A 19,314-nucleotide genomic window follows, 5' to 3' on the forward strand; every position below is an offset into this window, starting at 1 on the left:
CACTCGTATTCAACAAGACATGAATCTTCACATCAAGTCTGTGTTGAATTTGCACGTACGCATATCTGATTTAAGTGCATTTATAAACAAAGGCACATTGCACTCAATATGCGTCCCTTAATGAATCAGGATCTAAATGAATAGCATTCATATTTAATAAAGAGATCTATTGTCTTCCTACCAGCTCAAAAATTAATTCACATTTACATTTAATAAATGGACCTATTTCCCACAATTAGCACCAATATTAAATTAATAGCATTCAGCGTTAATAGATAGACCTACTTTCCCTATCATTTCCTGTCATTAAATGAACGGTACTCACATTTAATAAATACACCTATTTTCCCCTGAACAGACCCAATATTAAATAATTAGTATTACTATTTAATAATGAAACCTATTTCCTCACAAAGTGCCCCAATATTAAATAATCGATATTCACAAATTAATAAATAACCCTCCCTTAACTCAGCCCCGTATTAAATTAATAGGCCCAAATTACCCTAGTACTAATTAAATAATGCCATCACACCATCTTAAATTAATACTCATTATTATGACTCACTATTAAATCAAGTAGTCCCCATCATCAAATAAAGTGCCAACCACAAAAAAAATTATATTTCACACTCAATGATTATCACCCATCCAACCCCCACACTTACCATCTATCATCTGGATCTGTACGTTTCAGAGACAGACTCTTCTGCCTGCCTCTCTTTATTTTCTTGCTGTCAGCACAAAATTTCAGCAGACTGATCTCTAAATAAACTGCAGTTAAATTACAGCTATTGCAATAGCCTCTTTCTCAATGTCCAACCACCTCCAAATGATTTTCTTAGCTCAGAATTGCAGCCAAACTCCTATCCACATGATATGACTTCTAAAATGGAAGATGAGAATGGGGGAGGGCTAGATATAGAAGATCCAAAACTAACGAGAGAATTAAATTTGCCTTTTTTCTCAGTTTTCGGGTTCCAGTTCAACTCAGAACCCGAAAATTTGGATCTGTCGGATTTCTAAGAATTGGAACTGCTCATCTCTAGTAAATGTACTGGAAAAATGTCGCAACTCTAACAATTGTTGTTTAAATTGGGATATTGCTATATTTTCCCCCTTCTTCACTGTAGATTTTTCTTTACTACTCTTGCTAAATCTAGGCCAAAATACCAATTGTAAAATAGCTTATTTAGATAGAATCAATTGTTAGATAAGCTTTTCTTTCCCTATTTGAAAATAAGTCTTTTTATATTCTATTCAGCCTTCTTAATTTTACAGAGCATAAAAGAGCTCACCACGATAAGCAATTTATTTCATTCCAAAAGAATAGGACAAGGGGTTAGTAGATTCATCTCACTGTGAACAACGTGTGCCTTGCTGAAAACTGTACATAGTGTGCATATTGTTTTATATAATGTAAAAGTTTGCATTAAGTATGCTTTCTATACTGTGTACTTTTATGCTTCTTTTATTAACTTCACTAATCAGAAAGCAGATTTCAGTTATTTTCATTTCTCACAGCAAGAGATATTGACTTCTGTGTTCTATATTTTCTTTTATTGAAAATGTACTATATTGTTTTATCTAGCCTTTTGTAGTATGCCTTTTTTTTACAGATTCACATATACATGTTTAAATTATTGCAGGCAAGTGATTCTCACCAAATTGCATATATAATATATAGGATTTATTTAACTCTTCAAGTAACAATTGCAATAAAAAATAAAGTGTATGGAAATGTGAATTTGATTTATCAAAATGAAAGCTTTGTTTTATTATTATTATTATTATTATTATTATTATTATTATTATTATTATTTTTATTATTATTATTATTATTATTATTATTACTACTACTACTATTATGGATAAATACTGCTTGTTTGTTTTGCTTGCTTTTTTATCAAAAAGTTTTAGACTTACCTAGTCACAGCATTGACAGGCTATCTTTGGCAAGCGCCAATTCTGCTTCCCCATCAAGGTAAGCAGTAACAGAGGGTCAGTAAGCCACAAGTGGAAAAGAGTTTGTCAGGGAAGCAAACTTAAATCTGTCCTATCTTTCCATACTTTTTGCATGCTATACTTATTAAAAAATAAAAGAAACACGATTGTTAGTCAAACCCCGACACACAACATATTTTGTATTGGCATAATACTTAACAGAAATTTCTATAACAGGTATGACCTACATTAAAGCATGCAAAGTTTCCAAACATTACTTAAAATTTCCTGAAAATTTTATTTTGAAATTTGGTGGTTCATTTTTATCACAATGAACTTCAAATTCATTGTTTTTACATTAATATCGACTGGAAGTTTGTTCCAAATTCCCACCCCAGTTTCAATGAAAATGATATAGCAGTTTCAAAGAATAAGCTTTTCCTCCCAAATGTCAGATTTCTGACATTGACTAAAACCTTTAATTCACTATAATTACAGTAAGTGATATTAAAAACATACACTCCTCTAAATAATATCACTTCACTGTTTATTAATAAAACTTGTATAGTATATAAACAGTTAAAACACTGCACCTGAATTGCGTATTAAATGCATATGCAAAGCATGCAACCAGGAACATTTAGTGTTGGACGCATTTGTGCTTTTAATGTATGGAGATAAAAGATGTAATTAAAAAAGTGTAACTGATGTGCGTAGGTTCAGCCTGATGCATCTCAAGGCATAGCAACTGTACTTACTTTGTATACTAAGTAGGAATAGCATAGAGCAAGCCTAAATATAGCATAAAGATGTTTCTTGACAGTGTTAGTAGTAAATGTGACAGTTGCATTACCCTATTTGTACACAAGTGCCATATACACAAGAAAGAGAGGTGTCTTCAAATAAAAATAAAAGTAGTCATCGTCATTGCCTATATTTGAACCAACTCTACAGCATCCACAAGAGATATGCCTCATAACAGGTGTATCTGCATATGCGACCACGTCTAATTGAGTTGCATTTACATGAACACGCACCCTCCCCTGTTAAACTTTTCCAAGAGTAAGGAGTCGCAAGTAAACAACACAAAAAAACTATATACCGACGCATACCTACATAATTTTGGTGCACATGCGCAGTGCGAAAATTCATGTCTTATAAAAAAAACAAATGTTTGTCAAGTTCTAAATGAGCTTTTTTTTGCATTCATACTTGTGTCTATGCATGTTTACTTTACCATTCTACTTGTTGGATGCTGTTTGCTTCATTTCAGGGCATTCAACGCATATCAGCGAACTTGATAAATTTCATTCATCTCTATGGGAATGCATTGTACACATACCTACAAGGGTTAACAAAAATTGTTATACCAATGTTGTACTGTGTTTTTACAATTCAGGTCCCTGCTCCGTTCATTTGGGTAGCCTACTCATTTTAATGTGGTTGTGCTCTACAAGCTGAAACCGAATTGAAATGAATGAGAAATTGACATGAATGCAGCTCCACAGTATTATTAATTATTTTTCTCCCACATCAATAGAGATCTAATTAGTGTTGATTTAAGTGGGATTGTAGCAGGGAGTCCTTGTGATCCCCCTCCCTCCATTCAATTACATCACAGCCAGCAGTATGTGATTGGCTGACAGGCTAATGACGCTCCTGATCAATTCAGTTCAGTCATTCTGCGGTGTGGATCCTAACGATAAGTTTGTGCTGTATATTTTTTTGTTTTCTTTTACATGAATTGCAAATAAGTTTACCCTTGGATTAAAAATTAAGTGATCTAGCTAGGATAGCAAATTAAACATATCTCGTTTGGATTATAAATTAAAATGATTTCCCTTGGATTAGAAATAGAGAAGATTTCAACTGGATTAGTTAAAAATTATTTGTTTTATCTATCACTTTTAATGGCTAGATGCATGAGGAATTCCCAATAGTCTGAAGTAGGATAACAAAACATTGAATCTTTAAAGAGTTTAGGAAGTCTGGTACAGAACTGACTCCTTAATGCCACATGATTCTTCTATGAGCCTACTTCCCACTGTCTGAACTCTGAGGAGTTTTCTTCAACAGTCGTGCTCCATTGTGTTTACACCATAAAGTGGTTTCTACAGTGGTAATGTGATCTTGTCCACTATAAAGGTCTTCAACAAAAGCCCAGGCAATTTGTGGATAACTCTTGTACTACATGTAATAATATCCTTAATTAGCTTCACCGCATGGTAATTTTGAGATTCATTACGTATTGGTCTGATATGGCCACATATAGAGATACTCCAATCAATCTGTCCCAAATTTTAAATTTGTACCAATTTCTTGAATTCAGAACAAACCTAATGAATTCACAAACTAGGCTTGCTTCAATGAGCACAGTAAAGTGCATGGAAATAAGCCTATAACAACACAACAATTAGCATTACATTAACAAAATCTTATAAGTACCATCTAGCCAGGTCCAAACTTAAAGTTTCCTGAGAGGGAAGAAAGAATTATAAATTTCTGTATAGTGAATTTTGGCTGTCCTGTATGGTAGAGATGTTCACATTTTTAAAACAATTTTAAAATTTGAGCAAACAAGTTCTGTTTGATGGCACAAATATATTTGCAATTTGCTCATGACTAGGTGGAGGGAAAACATAAACTGGAGGTGAAATTGGTGACCACCTGGAGATAATAATGATGACAAACTGGAGGTAATAGTAGTGGAATAGTAGTGAAATAGTATTGATAAACTGAAGGTTAAACTGGTGATAAACATTTGGCAAACAAACAGGAGGTAAAATATAAAATTGAGGAACAACTTAAAGTATAACTGTTAATAAACTGGATATAATAGTAGTAATAAACTGCACGTAAATAAAGTTATAGGCTGGATACAATTAATAAACTGGATGTAAAACCAGTGATAAACCAAAAATAATAATAGTGATAAACTGAAGGTAAAAAAGGTGACAGACTGGTGGTAAAATATAAACTGGAGTTAAAACTGGTGTTAAAATTTTAAAACAAATGTGGTGATAAACTTGAAATAAAAGATATAGTAAACCTAAAGTTAAAGTGAATGTAACCTTTAACCTTTAACCTTTTTCTCCAGTTTATCATAACATAAAACAAAGACTTTCTACCATTTTACATCCAGTTCACCACCACTTTTACCTCATTTTTATTATCCTTTTTATCTAAAGTTTACTACTACTTTTACATCCAGTTTGCCACCAATTTTACCTTATGTTAAATTATCAAGCATTATGATCTAGCTAAAGAAAATTGTGATATCATGATTCATTTTATATTAACTTTGATTTTAACTTTTTGTAATAAAAAATATATCTGTTCTTGGTGATTTAACATTAACGAAAACAATTAATGCATTAGAGAGTGCAATTGATCTTTTGGTACTGTTCACAGAGACAAATAATGTAACAGGCCATCAAACGAATGGCAGCAACAGCAGTGTGTAAATTCTCAAACTTTGAAGGAGGAATGAAGGGGAAGTGAGATAAATGATCAGACTGAGGAATTGGAGATGGAAAAGTTTTGGAAGTAATATATTTATACCATCCGACACTGCATTATTTTACAGGAAGAGGACCTAATTTATAGTTGGATGTAAGCCCATTTGCGGGGCATAAATATATGCATTTCCATACTGCACATGCTTAAAAAAAGGGTCCATAAATTAGATTTGAGTGTACTTACTGTACCTCTCGAGAGTTTCAAAGGGTTGGAGAAGTATATGTTGAGTATAATAAGGACATGTACATGAAGTGTAACATGCCCCTTGGAATTGCAACCTAATGAGACTTTGAAGCATCCCATGGTTCATTTCTTAGGAGGCCTGGGGGTAAATGAATCAAGGTGCGATTTTGCAATTCCAGCGATTTTCTCAGGAAAGTTAAAAATAATATAAGCCCAATATACTCACCAGTGATGTTTTCATCTGTCGCCAGCAGCTTTTAATCCTAAAATGTGTGTAAACCAAGTCCCTAATATATTTGTATCAAAAGTCCCTGCTTAACCATGTCCAAAATAAATTTGTAATTCAAATAGTCCGGCTTGTAAATGTAAATAAATTTGTATCCAAAGTCCCTGCTTGAAATGTCCCAAAAGTATTTGTAAATACAAAGTCCCTGCTTGAAATGTCTTCGTAAAAGCTGCTGACAACAGATGAAAACCTCACTGGTGAGTATATTGGGCTTTTATAATTTTTAATAAAATTATGTGGTATAAATGAGGGTGTTTAGTATCTTTATTGGTGGTTTATTATTTTCATTAAATGTATGTGGTTTGAATGAGACAGTTGTGGTTTTGTAAACTTTTTATTTTGTGGAACTACGTGTGTCAGCAAGCCATGGGTGTCAGGGCATGTTGGCACTTGTGGTTCTCCAAGTGCCAGCAAGCCCTGGCTGCCATGGGTATGCTGATGCTTGTAGTTATACAAGAATCAGCATGCCCAGACTGTTTATGGCACCCTGGCTGGCTGGGACTTGTAGACAAAACACAATGGCATCCGTTTGTTTTTTTTAACACAATAATCATCGTTATTAACCTGCACCCACTGCCCAGGGGTGTAGGAAGAGCCCTAGTACTTTTAGCACTGGACTGATTGACCTTAGAGGGTGGGGGTTGCTTGTTTTTTTTGGTGGCCCCACTCCCTAGGGAATCCAACCCAGTGCTGATAAGCCTGGGGTTGGTTGTCATAATGACAAGGGAACTCCTGCCACGTGTCCCCCTGTTATAGTGCCACCCACCCCAGGCTGGTTTGCCTAGTGCTGGCTAAGTGAAAATTGGGGGGACCCCACGCAAATTTTTCCCATGATTTTCACGTAACCAGCAGTAGGCTGACAGCACTAGGGTTAATAGTGGACGGGCGGGGGGACCTCATGCTTTTTTTTTGGAACATTAATCTATTTTTAAACATTTTACAGATGCTGTTACCTCCGGCTGTATAGGCAGGGCCAGTGTAACAGTGATGTGTTTATTAAACATGCAGGAAACACAGGAGAGTTAGCTAAAGAGTGTTTGACATGGCAGCAAAGCGCCAGAGATGACTAGCGATTTCGCAGGTTAATGCATTTGATGACTTTTGGACTAAAATTGCGGGTTATCATCCGCGATTTGCCACCATTTTAACAAGCTGAAAAAATTGGACCTTGATACATTTACCCCCTGGTGTAAAGATATATGCTGAGAATGAGGATGATGGTACCAGTAGCACTATCTAGCCACGTATGATTGGCTAAATTTGTGTATTGATCCTGTCCAGTTGTTTGGCTAGTTGGATTTGTTAAGCAGTAATTACATTTTATATGGAAAATGCATCTCTGCATTTATTAATAACACTGTTAAGGAAATATTCTCACTGGTGAATATCATACTTTATTTTATTATATTGTGTATGAATAGAATAATGCAACTTTCCCATTTCTTATTAGCATTTACAAGCCACATCTCTACACTCTTGCTGGTTATAAATATATTCATTTGTATGCCAGATGTAGGTGTTAAACATATCTTGAGATATGTGTGACTCAAAATATACATGTAATACTGCAATGTTTTCAACAGAACTTTTATGCATAAGTTCAGGATGCAAAATGCATCAAGTTTTAAATCAGGCCCATAGAGATATTGAATGATGTGCATCACACTACAATCTCAAACTTATACATGCAATCAGTTTTGACAGTTGTGAGGTCACTACACCTACAGAGCTATTCATTAAATAACAAAATAATATTATTATGTGATAGTCCACAACCAACAATAAGACATAGGATATAAAGGTAAGAAAGGAGACACAATCATTTGAACAAAAATTATAATTGGTGACAAAGCCAGGGTGTAGATGAATCAGATGATAAAACTTCAACTCTTGCATTTCTCGAGTGTGCCACCACCTCTCACTCTGAATTAAGGAACTGGATGGGTGAACCTTGTAAATGTTTCTGCGCAGAGCTAGGGTACATGCGTGTTCTCATGCTACTCACACTGAACAGCACTTGCTTACAGAGTCCTCAACAGGTGATGCAGAAGCTGAAAAATTCATTGCTATAATGTCGTCTGTAGCAACTGGTTCAGGGTCCCTTTGACTCCTATGTCTCATGTTTTCTGCTCTTCTGCTTCCCTTGCTCTGCTGTCTCAGGGGTGGTAGAAGTGATGGTTGAGGTGGGGAATGCTCTCCTGTTGACAGATCAGCCTCAATGGTTTTAAAATAATGCCAGAATGTACTTATGGGTAATGGACTTGCTCTGATCCATAAACTTCATTCTCCTTACCTAATCTAACTTGCTGTACTATGCACCAACTAACAGCTTTGATTGGCTTTATTGCCAAAAATGTTCATGTATTATAACAACAGTTTGGCTACAGGGGCCCCCTTTTACTACATCACCAAAAATGTATATATTTCCATTCTTGCTACCTAATTTTATAGTTGTGTACATATCTGTGTATTTGGAGACTTACATGTATGAGCTAAGATTTATGAAAAGGGCCAGTTCACATTATTATTATTATTATTATTATTTCATTTATTTATATGGCACCGATCATATTATGCAGCTCTTTACAGAGAATATATAATCACTACCCCCCCCCCCCCCCCACACACACACACACACACACACTTCAAAGATCTTGACAAAGCATTAGTTACACATAAGCAGAATTTAGTAGCCATATATTAACATTGAAAGCTAGTAGTTTCTTAACACTTTAATAGAAATGATATTTTAACATACAGTTGTCATTGTCATTGAAACATAGATGTGTTTTTACAGTGCATTTGAAAAAATGAGATGTGTTTTTACAGTGCATTTAAGAGAATGTATACCAATAATTAAGCTTAGGGATCTGTTTGTGACCCCGCAAGCACTTGTGATACATTCTCCTATTACCCATAACACTTAAAGCAAAAAAAAAAACCACACAAAACAAAACAAAAAAAAATATTTAGCCAGGGCCTGCATCCCTTCAGCCAGTGATGCCTTGACAGCAGAGGTTATAGAAATAAAAAAGAAAGAAAGAACAATGTGAAATCGGCACTACATTAGAGATGGGAAAAGTACTTAAAGCCTGCAACATTCATCAAGGCTGAATACATAAATGCCACATTTTGAATAAGCTCAAGCAAAAGACAATGACAAAGGAAAGGCGCATTGCTTCAGGAATCTCTATCATTTTCATTTGCTGCTGTCAGGAACCTGTTTTTTTACCTCTCACTCTATCAGCCATTATAGCATTAATGAAGTAACCTCACATAGTTATTGACTGGCTTGTCACAATTCCTGCCTGATCCCTTAATAGAAACCATTGGTCTTCAGTTAAAAATGGGGTAAGCAGGGAGGTGTTGTGGGCATGTGCTGAATTTCAAGTGTACTCCTGAGGTTATCAAATACATGAAATGCAAATTATCATATTTTTTAAACACACAGATTTCATGCAACAGAGCATATAAAATTGATTAATACTGTACTTTATTCATGCCTGATAATGTTATCAAATAAGATATGCATTTTTTTTTCCTGCTGAAAACTGTACACAAGGGGTTGATACTGAATGCCAGGAGAAGTTTTGTTTTGCAAATAAAGTAAATTCTCATTGTCTGATTGGCGACTGTATATATAAAAATTGTTTGCAGTATACCAGCAATTTACACATACACACACCCATTTCTATAGTTGCAAGCAAAATGTGCATGGTATTAACTGCAATTTACATCATACAGATATACATTTAGGGCCTGATTCATTAAGGATCTTAAATGAAGAGGATTCTTATTTCAGTCTCCTGGACAAAACCATGTTACAATGCAAGGGGTGCAAATTAGTATTCTGTTTTGCACATAAGTTAAATACTGCCTGTTTTTTCATGTAACACACAAATACTTGATAGCTTATTTGTACACTGAAATTTAAAGTTGATATTTGTGTTCTACATGAAAAAACAGGCAGTATTTAGCTTATGTGCAAAACAGAACACTCATTTGCACCCCTTGCAATGTAACATGGTTTTGTCCAGGAGACTGAAATAAGAATCCTCTTCATTTAAGAGCCTTAAAGAATCAGGGCCTTAATTATTAAATCCCAGTTCTTAATGTACTATAACCTAACTTTTCCAAGAAAGTTATGACATTAGCCTTTAACTCTCTGTTAGAGAACAGCAAAGGGGACTCCAAGGCTGTAATTAAATGAAAACATTATTGTAAATAATGAACAAATAATTATTTATTTAAAAATATGGCTATTTATTTTCATTTACAAAAAAATGCATATTTAAATCTTAACTCTTGTTGTCATACTTCTTCATGCTAAAAGTATGTATTATGTGTTTTTAGTTAACATTTGCACATTCTGGGCCTGATTCATTAAGGGTTGTAAATGCCGACACGTGCCGTATTTTGCGCAAATTCACTCTGCGCATGCCCAGAACCGGACCATACTCTTATGACTCTGTTCAAAAACTAATTCCTTATAATTATAGCCACAGAGCCAGAAATGTGATACAAACATTAAACTGTTTATTGCAGCGAAAACACAGTCCAGGTGAACCAAAAATAAAGAGAGACCAGTTCAGACTTAATAAATCAACGGACTTCTGGGGACAGCTTAATAGCAGGTAAATGATAATGAAAATACAGCAGGTCTCTTAGCTGAAGCCAGATGACAGCAATAGCCAGGAGTTCACAGGATTATAAGTTAGTAGTGTGTCCAGGCATGAGATAGACATCAGGTAGGTTTCCAGGAGAAAAGGTACAGATGAGTAGCAGGAACTGACTAAAACAATGATTTCCACAGAAACAGCAATAAACCAAGCAGGTAGTCCAAGAAAAATCAAACATTAGTGACCAGCACAGGAACCTGGGAGACGCTGGCAATCAGTGACACAGGTGTGCAATAACAAGGAGCAGAGATTAACTCCTACCAGTGAGTAGAAAATGTCCATAGTATAAGAGACTTAACCGTACTTCGCTCCTATTCTCGATTGCAGCCGATGCTCTGTTCTTCCGGGTGGCCGGCTTGCGCTACGGTCATGTGACACAGAGGCAGGGAATTTAAATTTCTTTCCCCTATATTTTGCATGCTCTGAGACACTGCCTGTGTCAGAGCAGCAAGCTACAGCTTGGCGTCTGGCTCTGCCTCTCTGTGTATCCTGTGCTGCTTCCTGGTGTTCCTCCATGTTTGACTTCTGGCTTGTTAGACCACTGCTTCTGGATTACTCTCTGTCAGAGTCTGCTCTCCAGATTTCCCATCTACAGTCTCTCACCTATTACGACAGGGGGTTAACCTAGGAGCCAAGACCTGCGGGCCTCCGACAGCAAAACCCATCCTGCCTTGCCGCGATTCTTGGTGAATACCGGGGGGTCCGTTAGACTCCGCACCCTGGGAAGACCTATGATAACTCTGACTAATAGGAGTCTCCCGTGAGACGTAACAGTTTGCTCTGACCCCATTTGGGGTCCCCTGCTAGATGGCCTGTATGGAATAGTCTTCTGAGAACAATGGACACTAATTAGTTTAGCCCCGCCAGTACCTTTCAACCTGATCCCTACCCATAACCCTCTGGCCTCACTTTGAAGGAATAACAACCTCACTGCTACGTCATCAATATACAATACACAATGTACATATTTATACTGAGCTACAATGTCCCCTTAGCCACATGAAATTAGACAATGCACTTGTAGTCTGGTGGCCTGGTGAACAAAAGCATGGGCTATAAATTGTACTTGTTATAATCCATATTTTGTGATAAATGAGAAACAGACTGGTTAAAGTGTTATCAAACTCGTTTCGTCACATATACCTCCCCCACTTTTTTAGACCTTGCTTACCGGTGGCTCCCTTGCCGCAAGTAATCCTTCCTCCCTCAAGTCCAAAGTCTCTGGCCTACTGTGGTTTCACCTGGGTCTAATAATAAGGTAGACAGCAGTACACAGTTCCTAGATCTCCCACCAGGGTTCCATTGGTGCGGACATATCAACCCACCCAGCTGGTGGGGCTTTATGCTGTCCTGTGTCATAAGATGAGACAACATTAAAACTGGGCTACTCCTGTGCACACATCTGTGGTAGGAGAGTTGTAGTCCAACATCCCTTGGGTGTCTTGTCCACTCTTAAATGTCAACCTGCAAATAGTCCCTTGGCATGTCCTCTGTTTCTGGAGATCATGCTTTCCTCCCCCACATATTTGACTGAAAACTCCCCAGGGGCCGGAAAACTTTGGGGCTTCTTGTCTGGTTGTTTCTGGCACAGATCCAATCCCCCTTCCCCGAAACACTCAAGGGACAGCTGCCAAGTGGCAGGAAAACTAGGAAAAGTTTGGTGATTATTGTCCTGTACTTGCCCCTAAAGATCCAATCCCCCCTCCCCCAAACACTTAAGGGACAACTGCCCAGTGGCAGACAAACATGGGGGCTTCAATAATTCTTTGCTGTTGGGTAATCCTCTGTCCCCCTTCCCAAACCACATGTTACACTCACCTTTCCCCCGTTCCTGCGCTGCAATCACCACATCGCCATCTCTCTTCCGGGTCTCGGCTGCCGACTGGTCACATAATCGCTGCAGGGCGTGGAATTCAAACTTGCCTCTATATTAACCTCGCTTTGACACCTGGGCAGCATCAGAGCAACTTTCTGCATACATGACTTGGTGGTTTTCATTGTTTCTCTCCTGTGTACCAGACCTGATATAGACCAGATATTTCTCTACTGTTACAATTGGGTACAGCTGCACATCATTTGCACTGGAGAGCACACATGCGATATCCTGCGTTACTTCATTAGATAAAACATTTTCAGGCACAGCAGGGGTGGATAACTGGCCTTTTCTGTAATTCTGTTCTAACTCAGACACCGTCTCAGGTGCCAATAACACTGGCAAATTATCAGAAGATGCTACTACATGATACTTACATGGTAGCTCTTTTCCATCCAAGTCACCAAATGGGAGGATTTCTCCTAATCCTTTCTGAGTAGTCAGAGGTACTACATCCTCACTCAGCAGTTGTTCTCCAGTCTCCCCCAAGATAGTAGCTTGGGCAACTGTGTATAATCCACTGGGATGGACCTCCCCCTGATTAAAAGACTGGGCAGCCATTTTTTAGAGTGTGACAAAAGATATTGTAATTGACATTTTTCAGTATTCATTGGATAACACTGATCCTGCCACATTTATGTGTCAATAAGTCCTTGTCGTCATACCTCGTCCTCTGCTTCCTCAAAATTCGGTTGCAGGCATTGCATTTGTTCCCAGAGAGGTATGTGGGGACTTAAAGGGAGCATCCATTTCTTATAGACACTAAAAGGCATTGATGGGCTTCTCCTGATCATTTAAAGATGTTTGAGGATATCCCTGTGCGTGCAGTGCAGGTATGCTACACCCCGGATTTGGCATTCCACTATCAGCTCCTCCATACTCATTGTCTCTAGTGGATCTGTAGAATCTGCTAATGGGACAGATTCTATTACTACATTTGCAGGGGATTCATCAGGCATGTCCCTGTGCTGTAACAGTCCATTTCCGTTTTGTTTGTACTGCTGATTATTGTTGCAGCTGGATCTTCCTTTGGTCAGATTCTGCATAGTACAAATAACATCATTTGTAAAATCACCCCATTCTGGTTCATCCCGAAAATTTCAGGCACTTGCTTCCTCTTTCAACATTAGGAACACATCCAACAGGTTCTCCAATTTCTCCTGTAGACTGGCTCCTTTCCACATAATAATCTTTGGGCACTCCACATCCCAATAATCCAAAATGTGCTGCATTGTGGTGGGGTTATGCAACCCATCCATGTCCCCATGCTGCATAGACTGCCACAGTCCTTCATCCCAATAAACTTTTTCTCCTGGTTGCAGTGGACTGCTTCATTCCTTCCTTTAGGAACTTTTTCAACATTGGGCAGTGATCTGCTCTCTTCTTCCCAGAACTCACATCCATTTTACTTCCAGGGATCTCCTCACTAAGATTGTCCCTCCTTGAGACACGGTTCCATCTTCTGCTCTCCAATGGCATGGTGCGCCTCCCCCTCAAATCAGCACTTAGGCAGCATCTTCCCTCGCCTAAAGCCCACAGCGGTGCTTGTGATACTTGCCACCTTAAAGCCTTTAAGAGTAAGTTCAGGATAATGTAGTAACTGGTTTCTAGTGCTAACTGCTTTGCAGAGCCCTGGAATGTATCACGATACAGTTCCCCTACAGTTCTACCCAGAAAGGACCTGAGACTGTGTGACTCCACTGCTTACCACCAAAAATGTGAAGATACCAGGTTTTCTGGCCCAATGCTACCCACTTCACGCTGGCTGGCCACCCACGGGTGCCTCAATATGCCACGAAAGTCTACCCAGTACCTTCTAGGATTCATATAGTCACTCAGGCAAATGCAGTTAAAAAGTACAACAATACATTTATTGTAACAAAACCAATCACTAGATTATTATTTACACACAGTAAATAAATGCCAGGCAGGTTTACCACACCATCTGTCCCTTACTCCACTAGCTTAAGGAGCTACAGTCACCTGGATGTCCAAACTTGATGACCCATGGAACTCTCTCAGCTGCATATGTAGACTCTAGTAGAGAATGACAACTCAAAACCAGATATTGCACCTTCAATGAATGAAATCCCATAATGAACACCCCCTTGCACCTGGAGTGGCTCCTTATATCTAGGGTCTAATTTCCACAGACTTTTTCCCTCCCTGGGCATACCCCTGGTTCTATTCTTCTTAACCATTGGTCAGTGCTGGACTAGGGGTGGTTGGAGAGGGGAGTGAAGATGAGCTGTCCTTCCACAGAAAATTCCCTGCTAGATGGCCTGTCTGGAATAGTCTTCTAAGAACAATGGACACTAATTAATTTAGCCCCGCCAGTACCTTTCAACCTGATCCCTACCCATAACCCCCTGGCTTCACTTTATAGACAATGAATAACAACCTCACTGCACGTCACTAATATACAATACACAATATCTATATTGGCACTGAGCTACAATGTCCCCTTAGCCACATGAAATTAGACAAAGCACTTGTAGTCTGGTGAGCTGGGGAACAAAAGCAAGGGCTATAAAAAGTACTTGCTATAATCCATATTTTGTGAGAAACGAGAAACAGACTGGTTACGTGTTATCAAACTCGATTCGTCACACCTACTTACGTGCATTTTTTATAGACTGACAATACATTTGTTTTGAGTGCCATAATGAATTAGGCCCAAAATGTCAATTGTTTTTAACAGCAAGTTATATTAAAAAATACAAAATTAAAACAGATTGAACAAATATACTATGGATTACTTTTTATAGTTTTAAAACTTGTTTATTAAATTATGTTTTCATTGTTTGAACCAATTATAAAAGAATTGTGAATTTATTCACTGAAAATAAAATTTTGGTCATAAATTTATAAATAGGTTTGTAAATGTGATCATACGAATTTTGCCTTTTTCTAGGATAGTAAGAGATTGGCCTTTGAAGTAAATAATTCCAAAGTGCTTTTAAAATAATCAGTAAAAGCTGATTAAAAGAAATTTTAGGAAATTTTGACTAAAAGGAGTGGGATAAAGTAATGACATAGCACAAAGCAAGGAGATAATGACAGAGAAAAAAGTGACATGGTGTAAAATTGTTGATGCTTGTGGTATTGTATTGTTGCTTTTTATTTGAACTTGGCAGATTGTGGATAAGAAAAGTATCTAATGTGAAGATAATTTCTCAGCACAAGTCAAAACTGGTAAGGTAGCAGTTGCAGGTATATAAATCTATTCTTAGGGAACTTGTGACCAGCTGCACAGGGATATGCATAATAAAATATATTAATAATGATATAGATGTAAACTAGCTTCCTGTGTGGATCATATAAATCCACAGGTAATTCTAGTAGTTGCTTATCAAATTTAAATTTTAAAATAAGACATAAATAAGAGGACAAACATAAAAAAGATTTAGCTATAAATGTAATTGATGAGAATAGCTACTAAGCCCAAAATAATTACTCTTATGATTTTAGAATAAAGCTTGGTATTATATTTAAAAAATATTGTCAATCAAAAGATAAAGAAATAGCTGTGTCAAGAGTTCAGTGAACTGTATGTAAGCCCGATTCTCAATTTTCAGGCAGCTATTTTCATTCTCCTGACACTGTATCTAATTTCTAAAATGAATACACTTTAATTTTCCCTCTTCATGCATTGTGCCTTTTCTCCATTTAAAACAGCAACAGCCTCTGGCAGTAAAGGACATCACATTTCTATGTGAGATCATTTTCTGTACCCTATATACAGTCGAATATCATGGGTCAAGGGAGAAAAATGTATGCAAGAAAACATCACACCTGAATGAGTTCAGTTTTTTCACATTATAGATGAGTCTCCTTTTTTCTGCTATAGGTTAATTTTCCACTGGACCATATTAACCGTATTACAGGTTTCCAAAGATGGTGGAGATGGTGATGGTAGTGGTGGTAGTTTGAGGAGAGGGAGGGGGGATACAATCACCACATTATATTTTATTCTGCACTATAGGAATTTTCTCCTTAGTGTGTAATGAGGCTTGCAGGTTATATACAGTATGTAGACTATCTATAGTATATTTTAAGTGTTTACAGATTTAAAAAAAACTGGACTGGGATTTTTTTTCTGTAGCTAGTGTCATATTTACTTTTAAATCTTTGCAAATAATGTATAATAAAACATAATACAGTTTAAATGAATCAATTAATTTTAAACTCTATAACATGCCCTTTATTTAACAAAATAATAATATTAATTTAAAGATAACGTTGGATAAAACTAAATTGTATGTTTTTTTTCTTATCATCACTTGTTAATTTTGGAAGTTACATGACAGCACAAGGACTTATACACATTAGTAAAAAAAATAAGTATTTAGCAACAAAGGGCAGCACGGTGGCTTAGTGGTTAGCACTTCTGCCTCCGGTTGCTCCAGTTTCCTCCCACACTTCAAAAAAAACATACTGGTAGGTTGATTGGCTGCTATTAAATTTACCTTAATCTAATGCAGTCTTAGTGTGTGTGTATATTTTAGGGAATTTAGACTGTAAGCTCCTCTGGGGCAGGGACTGATATGAGTGAGTTGTCTGTACAGAGCTGCGGAATTGGTGGTGCTTTATAAATAGCTGATGATGTACTTCTTTCAGTAGCATTTAACACACATTGAATGGATGTTTTTAAAGATATCACCGATCCATACCAGATTGGACTGGAAAAGAGGTCTGGATGCATCTTCAAGTTTTAAAGTATCTGCTTTAGCTAGAGACCACCCTGGTGTAGGGCTTGAATATGTATTGAGTAAATATTTTAATATTAAGTAATAAATTCACAAAACACAAAACATACAAAAACTTTATGGAAAAATTTTAAACCAAACACAGTGCATAATTTTAAAATAGTTAATACAACTGGTTTAATATATTAAGCTGTTAGAGGAAATGATCAGTAGCTTTACGCATAGTAGTATTTATTTTATTATTATTATTATTATTATTATTATTATTATTATTATTATTCAGGTCTTGTTTTTGTCTCGTTTTGACTCTAGTGTCTAAAGCTTAATAGATGATTAAAAACATAATAAATGGCAGCACAATAATATTCGTTTTTCAGCACTATCTAAAATTACAAAAAGGAAACTGAAAAATAGGTAGCAAACGAATCTTAATATTTGGTGTCTGATGTTTCTTGGAAACATCTGATGTCACCTTTGCGCTGCTCTGACAACATTAGTTGAGCCTATCGGCAATCCCAAATGTGATAATATGCCATTGAGTCTGATTAATTAATGTGTTGTTGTGAACTGCAATGCCACACATCATGATAACTTCAATTTACAGAAGTACTTTAAATTGGGGTAAATATACTGCAAAAAAGAAATGATGTAAGGTATTTTAGCAACAAATGGAAAAATTACATTTTCTTAGGAGTATGAACTGCAGAATATGAATTTTAGAATTATGTTTACCTTATGAAATCTCTTGCTGTGATTATGGCCTAGTAAGATCAAAGTAATTTAAAAATGTTGCTAGAAACAGATCGTGTTGAAAATAGAGATGTGTGTTCACATTTTATTCAAGTGTCAACATGCTATGGGTTCACCTGTGATAAAGCTGACTGTTTTTGTATCTATGGGCTTTTTTCTAATAATGAAATATGTGTCCATGAAAAAAATCATCTGCAAGCTGACGTAGAAAATGGATAAATAACAGGATAAATGAAAGACACCAAGCATATGCAAAGCAGGGACCTCTACATAGGTATGGGTCCACTGGACATTTAGTACATTTAATTGCATGCACAAAACAGTGATGTTTGTTGTCAACTGATTCTCATTTAAATCAAGTGTGCAATAAATGGTTGCACTCTTCTTCCTGGACCTGCAAACACTACTTCAGGTGCAGACATATATAACACAAGGTAAGAGGTAGGTAAGCCACATGTATGCAGTTGTATTGCAACTGTCTGAAACTAGGTACATGTCATAGAAGGTTGTATGTGTGTAGCAAGGTCCTCATTGAGAATTGGACATAAGTCCATTTGTGAGACATAAACATATACATTTCTGTACTGTGCATATATACCGAATGTTTCTGTATTTAGATTTCAGCATATCTTAGACCCGTGGCCTCTCATTCCTAGAGAGGGAAAACAGGAAAGTAAGTGTAAGTTGAATACAGTAAGCCCCTTTACACGTAAGTGTAATACATCCCCTGGAGATGCCACTTGTTACACTTGGCCGCATATCCAGATATGCTTCTTAGGAGGGATATATTTTGCATGAACGTGAGGCCTGGTGTAAAGATACTTGCAGATGATGCTGATGGCACCTGCAGCACTATCTAGCCACTTAGATTGCCTGTTTGCATTTTGACACCTCCAACTGAGCCTTGAGGTGAGCCCCCACCCTCTGAGGTCCCCACTTCCTGACGTTCCCATTCTTCTTTCAAACGAGATGCATCGCAGTGATTTAATACTCTACACAGTGCATACTCAGAAAAGGCAGAGGGCGTGGGTTGCTAGTGTGGCATAATTGGGCATCTACCCAAATTTTGCTATGTAACCCAGCTATGCACTCTTCCATCCCTAACTGGGCAAGAACTATTTCAGACATGATATTTAGACATGATCTTAATTATGCATTGATATTATTTGTTATAGATGAGCAATTAAGGTCACTAAATTGTTTGCCCAGCACTTTCAGTAACTTGGCCAAACATATTGTGGTTCATACAAGCCTAAAATGTTTTCATTGTGCAGTTATATTTCAGAGTGAGCATTGAGAATGTGCAGTGCCCCTTCCTGTTGATATGAGAACCACTTGGTGCCTATGATTTCATGGGAAGAACAAGGAGGG

This window comes from Mixophyes fleayi, chromosome 3 (assembly GCF_038048845.1).
Source record: "Mixophyes fleayi isolate aMixFle1 chromosome 3, aMixFle1.hap1, whole genome shotgun sequence".
NCBI lineage: Eukaryota > Metazoa > Chordata > Amphibia > Anura > Limnodynastidae > Mixophyes > Mixophyes fleayi.